At 41.2% G+C, this 6,307-nt stretch overlaps 1 pseudogene; it reads right to left on the minus strand.

Annotated features, from left to right (window-relative positions):
- Positions 1-2,363: 2,363 nt before the first annotated feature.
- LOC142427631 (nicotinamide phosphoribosyltransferase pseudogene) lies at positions 2,364-5,186 on the minus strand (annotated as a pseudogene).
- Positions 5,187-6,307: the final 1,121 nt, after the last annotated feature.

Below are 6,307 nucleotides of genomic sequence, written 5' to 3' on the forward strand. Positions count from 1 at the left end.
GTCAATTCAAACATGGGGGAATTCCGCACACGGAATATAGCAAACGGGAGGAGAGTCACCTAGTTTTCGCCAGTCTTGGAGGCTGATTTGGTCAAAGTCTACTTTAAAGTTCTGTTCATTCTCTCTACTTGCCCAGAGCTTTTTGGGTTGTATGTACAATACAGTTTTCAATTTGTCCCCAGAGCCCAGGATAAATTCTGAACGACCTCGGTTACAAAAACAGGCCCATTGTCGGATTCAATTGTTTGAGGCATTCCATATCTTGGAGCTATTTCTTTTAACACCTTTTTTGCTACTATCAGGGCTGTCTCTCTTTTAGTTGGGAAAGCTTCTACCCAACCTGAAAAAGTCTCAATGAGGACTAACAAGTACTTGTAACCATATTTGCCTGGCTTGATCTCAGTGAGATCCACCCCCCAATGTAGCCCAGGTTGCTTACTTCTTTCTCTAGCCCCTTGATGCATATTTATAATTTTACCTGGTTTCATTTCTTGGCAGACATGGTATTGGCTCACCAGCTGTTCTGCAGTCAGTCCTTGGTTTTTGAACTGTAGTGTGGCAGTTTGCAACAATTGTAGCGTCTTTTCCCCCAAATGAGTAGTACGGTGTAAATTGTACAGCATCTCTTGCGTCCCACCTCAGCCGGGAGGATAGGATTGTTCTGGGCTTTTAGCCACGGCGAGCCCTCTTCTATTAGGGCTTACAGCTCTTGTTTGACCCAAAGTTCTTCAGCTGTGTATCCAGGCACATGTGGAAAGGACCCCTTTCCTGGAAAAGAAAATTGAACAAGGCATACTTGCCCACCTGGTTCTACAGGTCCATCTCCTTCCTTTTCTTGGACCGCAGCCTTTTGCACCTCCTTGTCTGCGGCACAATGGCCCTTAGCTTCCATGGAGTCTCCTTGTTGATGGCTGGGTGTGTGCACCACTGCCACAGCTTTTGGCAGTGTTACAGCTTCCAGTGGCTGCATCACCTCAGTCTTATTCTTTATTTCTTTTCTTTTAGCAGTTATGAATCTTTCTTTTTACTGTGAGTACTGATATTCATGCTGGTTGGTGGTGTGGAGTAGTTAAAAGTGTCTTTTTTAGTCTGCCAAGCAGACGTGTTCGTTTTAAAGTATATTTGGGCATTTAACTTGGTTAAAATATCTCTTCCTAGCAGGGGTGTCGGGCACTTTGGGATGAGCATGAACGAGTGACTTACTTGACCCACGCTGAGGTCCATTTTGCGCGTAGAAGTCCATCAGTACCAGTTGGTCTCTGTGACACCTTGCACCCAGCTGGTACAAGACGACAGTTTTTCATTGTTGTGGGTGGGGACCGAGTGTTTTGCCTCTGTGTCAACCAAGAAATCAACCAGTTTCCTCTCCACCAATCATGGTACCCTAAGCTCGGGGAGTGATTCTGAACCCCGAGTTCCTCATTCTAGGTCCTGCCTTTTTCCCCCTTCCTTAAAAATAGGGGACATGCTGGCTTATGAAGATTGGGGCACCTGTCAAACTGGTGTCCATCCTCCTGGCAATGCCAGCACCATATCATTCCTTTCAAAAGCTCTTTTTTGAGACAATCTCTGGCCCAGTGCCCTCTTTCCTCGCAGTAGCTGCACTGATCTTTTCCTAGTCTAGGCCTCCCATTTCTATTAACGCATTCCCTTGTTCTCCCTCTTCACTTGCAGTAGCTGCCACTAATACTTGGGCAATTTCCCTTGTAATCTTCCTGGTTTCTCCTGCCTGGAACCTTCGATCTTCCATCCGCTGTCTTTCTTTCCTCTCTTCTGAGGTTTCTCTATTGTTATAGACCTTCACTGCCACCTCCGACAAATCCTTAAAATTTTTTCCCCAGCCTTTCTACTTTCTTTTGACATCTGGTGCAGCTTGATTAATAAAAGCCATTATTACTGCAGCCCTACTTTCCTCTGATGTCAGGTTTATGGGGTATACAGCCTAAAAGCTTCCATGATGCGTTCTAAGAATGCAGCTGGACTTTCCTGGGGACCTTGCCTTACATTACCCACCTTGGTCAAATTGGGCGGCTTTTTTGCTGCCACTCAGAAATCAGGCATGAGAACCTGGCGATAAATTCGGAGCCACTCCCTACCTTCTGGTTCATTGAAGTCCCATGCAGGTCTTTTCGGGGGAAGTGGGGAGGTGGGGGAGGGAGAAACTAACAGCAATGGTGACTGTATAACACCACTCAAAGGGAACAAACATCAGAATTTCAGGTGATAGGATGCATGGGATGGTGGAAGTTACAGCAAAATATACATATATATTGAGGGTTCTGGGGGTTGCAGGGTTGGGCTGGGAGTGGATAGGGGGAGCTGATATGAAGGTATCACAGTTGATGATGGCAGCAATTGTACAATTATGTTTGATCCAATAGAACTATGGATTTAAATACATAAGCTACCACATAACTACACTTGAAGGAATATTTTAAGAGATTTCTTGTTAACTTCTGTAGCAAGGTTCCACCAGAAACAAAGGGAATATTTTCAACACTCCCCTTTTTTCCTTTAACCCCTTATACAATTTGCTTATAAGGTATTAATATCTATTCCATTCTCTTAAATAACTCTTAGGTAAGGTGGCAGTAACTTGTAACCCTTTGAATTCTCTATAACATGGACCAAACTTAAATACAGTGTCAAAGGATTTCCAGAGTCAGTTCTGATTATTAGTGGCAATTCTGTACTTCTTGATATTATTACATGTCTCAAATCTTCACCCCATATTTTCTGACATGCATTAAAAATGGCATAGCTATGGCCGACTGCAAATACAGGCACTAATGAAAACTGCGTTACTATGATTTTTAATGCATCTTTTTCATGGTCTTTCCCCCACGCTGTTATAACGCCATGTACTGCTGTTGGAACAGAATAGCCTGGAACAGGACCTTTTGTTCCATAGTATTTTTTATTTAAAGAAATTCCCACTACTCGATGTGCTCCTGTAAAGCAGTGGTTCACAACCTTCCTAATGCCACGACCTTTAATACAGTTCTTCATGATGTCGCTGACCCCAACCATAAAATTATTTTGTTGCTACATCATCACTGTAAGTTTGCTACTGTTATGAATCATAATGTAAATCATAACGTGTTTTCTGATGGTCTTAAGTGACCCCTGTGAAAGGGTCGTTCGATTCCCCAAAGAGGTCATGATCCACAGGTTGAGAACCACGGCAAAGTTAACCAAATGAGCAGAGGCTCCAATGCCAGCAGTCGCTTGGGAAGATAATCCTTTGTAGCCAAAGTCATATAATTTCTATTCAAGACCATTTAAGTTGCAGATGTTTCTAACACACATTTAGCCAATAGTGTTTTCTATTCCCTTGACTTTGTGGCTACTGGGATTGGATCCCAAGACTACACAAGTATAGTCTCAATCCAGTATTGTAGATGTGTCTACTGATTTTGAGTGACCTTAGCACAATGTTGTATGGCAGCAATTGAATGATCTTCTAGCCCCTGCTTGAAAATCTGACCCCAGTTGAGATGAAATGTCCTCTGTCAGAGAGGTTTTTAACACGTACACATAAAGCAGGTGATTTATGTCCCATGAGCACTTGGCAGGCTCTCTATCTTGTTGCTTGGGAGACCAGCTCAGACTATTGCACACCCTGAGGGTAAAAGCCTTCCTTCATCTTGGTGTCCATCAAACATTAGTGGACACATACTATATTTGTCCTTTTGTGATCAACTAACTGCACGCAGCATAATGATTTCCAAGTCCCTTCACATCATGTGGTGTTTCATAATGCCATCCCTGTTTTTCAGAAATGCATGGTATTCTATTGTGTGTATGTATCAGAGTTTCTTTATACAGTCTCCTAATAATAGGTATTTGGACAGTTTTCAGCTCACCCAACATGGCAGAGTCTCTTACAATAAAATTTCTTAGGATAACCTTTACTACTCTCAAAGCATTGACATGATTTGTGTTGTGATGTAAAGTCAATCATCATTGACATTTTTCTCACCAATGCAATTTTCAGTTTTCTTAGCAGGATTAATCCTTAGCCCCATGACAACCATATGCCCACCCAGAAATGACACAAGATATAACCTGTACAACAATAAGTAAACAAACACAAATAAAAGCAGTCCCACCATTCTCCATAAACTTCTGATCTGACCTCTACTTGGAATCTATCTTTGAGATCTTCAAGACCTTCCTTAAAATGCTCAATTCATCTAAAAACCACTATTTTATATCGAGCAGCCAAAGTTTCATGTCCCCTTGAGTTTCTTAAATACGCGATAATAGCCTTCGGTTCAAAATACTTTTCTTCCACACAGTACAAAACACAGACCGTGCTTTTCATTCTTTCTTTCTTTTTTAAAGACTCTCTAAGGAAACTAAGACAACTGTATTGCTTAGAGAACTTGTTTGCAGCAATCCACTGATTGACCAAACATATGCATATACATTTTATTTGGAATAAACCCTTGCATACAGAATCTGCTTTGCTACCAAGCTCACTGGCTCCAACTGGATGCTAGGCTCTTCTACACAATGGGAAAATAAATAAATCAGTAAGGGACCTTCATCCCTCTCCTGCCTCCCTAAATTTTGATTTTGGGGAACATGCATTGGGCACTGTCTCAAACAATTTAAGTAAATACATGTTTGTTGGTTTTCTTTTTGTTCTCTTGATTACCCATCTGAAAAAATTGGCAGCCTGTACCTTGGTTGACTATCTTCTGTGAGCCCAGCACAGCTGTCTCACTGGGTTATCTCACTGAGTGCCCCTCATACAGTAATACATGGTGTGTCCTCAGAACTCAGACCTTTCAGCTCCATGCAGGCTGTGCTTATGGATGTTTCCCTGGTCATGGTGACTCTGCTCTGGAACTTTGGTGGGTATCTTGTTCCACCATTACTAGTGTAGATCTCTCCCATCCACTCAAACCTGTGTCCAGGGGTCTGCCTCACCCAGTCAATAAGGTAACTGGTGAGTGAGTGTCCAGAATTTTTGCAGGAGATCTTCACTGAAGCACCCCGCTTCTTCACTTCAGCACCAGATTGGACCAGCTGGACCTCAGAGTCACTGCCTGTTGAGTGAAGACAGGTGGACAAAATCAATCTAGGGTAGCTACAATCACTTCCTCCTCCCTGAGACCGGTGACTTCTTTCCCGGTAGCTGCCACCACCAGGAAGAGGATTCTCAAGATCCAGTCCATGGTGTGAGAGCTGTCTCCTCAGCGTTTCTGTCGGGGAGGGTATGCTAGTTAAACGATCCTTCAGGAAACACAACATACTCATATTTGATCTAGTAGATCTCTGATTGTTTGCATATTCATGTGGTGGAGTATTTAAAAGTAAGGCTTGTGATTAATAAATTACTTGTCATGAAGAATTCTATCTATCATGCAATCCCTAATATCCAATCAACAAAGCTGTATTTTTCAACTTTTGAAACTTTGTGACAACTTTCTAAAAACTTTGTATTTCAATCACTCATGGAAATTATAGTGCCTCCTGATTTTTCATGTGATTAATTATGACTAATTATGACTCCTGATTTTTCATGTGATTAATTATTAATTAATTATGAGACTGCAGCAGTTCATTAAATTTTTTCATTTTTTCATCTTAAACTTCAGTAAACTTTAAATTAGTCTTCCTTGGCAGCCTATGGATATTAACTTTTCACTGACTTTGAACGTTGTATTTCAGGATGAAATGATTTGGATAATGAATACAAGATCATTTTTTCTTCAATTTTTCATTCCAGAAACAGTAAACCATAGAATTATGGATCCCCAAAACATCAATCCATTTAAACATCCACTTAAAGTTTTGCATACCCAAGATATCAATATTCAGCATTCTAGTGATTTATGGAAATTCCAAGTGTATTGGAGGCATATTTCATAATTCCACAGTCTTATTTTATAGACATTAATTTCTTTAGCATCTTGTGTTATTTAGTTTTTACCTTGACTTGGAGGAATGTTAACAGAGCAAATCTGCTTTCCTCTCAAAAATCCATACCCATGTTGTTTTATGTCATTGATTGTAATCCCCATAATACAATAGCACTTCTCCCACTTACCCCCTGGCTTCCAATTTGTATTACTTTGTTTTTACTACTTCTCTGGCAGAGTATTTTGTACTTGGATAAATGCTGCCATTTTTTTTTTTCAAATGGTCAATCATCCTGAGTGTGTGTTCCCTAGTGGTTTGTTTATTTCTCACCATGCTATCTACGGTTCAGTGAAACATTGAGCAACTGGAATGAGATATGTCCCAAGCCTGAAGGCTTACTGAGGTCTAATCACTCACGGGTTCCACTAGTCTC

Source organism: Tenrec ecaudatus, chromosome 15 (assembly GCF_050624435.1).
Source record: "Tenrec ecaudatus isolate mTenEca1 chromosome 15, mTenEca1.hap1, whole genome shotgun sequence".
Taxonomy (NCBI): Eukaryota; Metazoa; Chordata; class Mammalia; order Afrosoricida; family Tenrecidae; genus Tenrec; species Tenrec ecaudatus.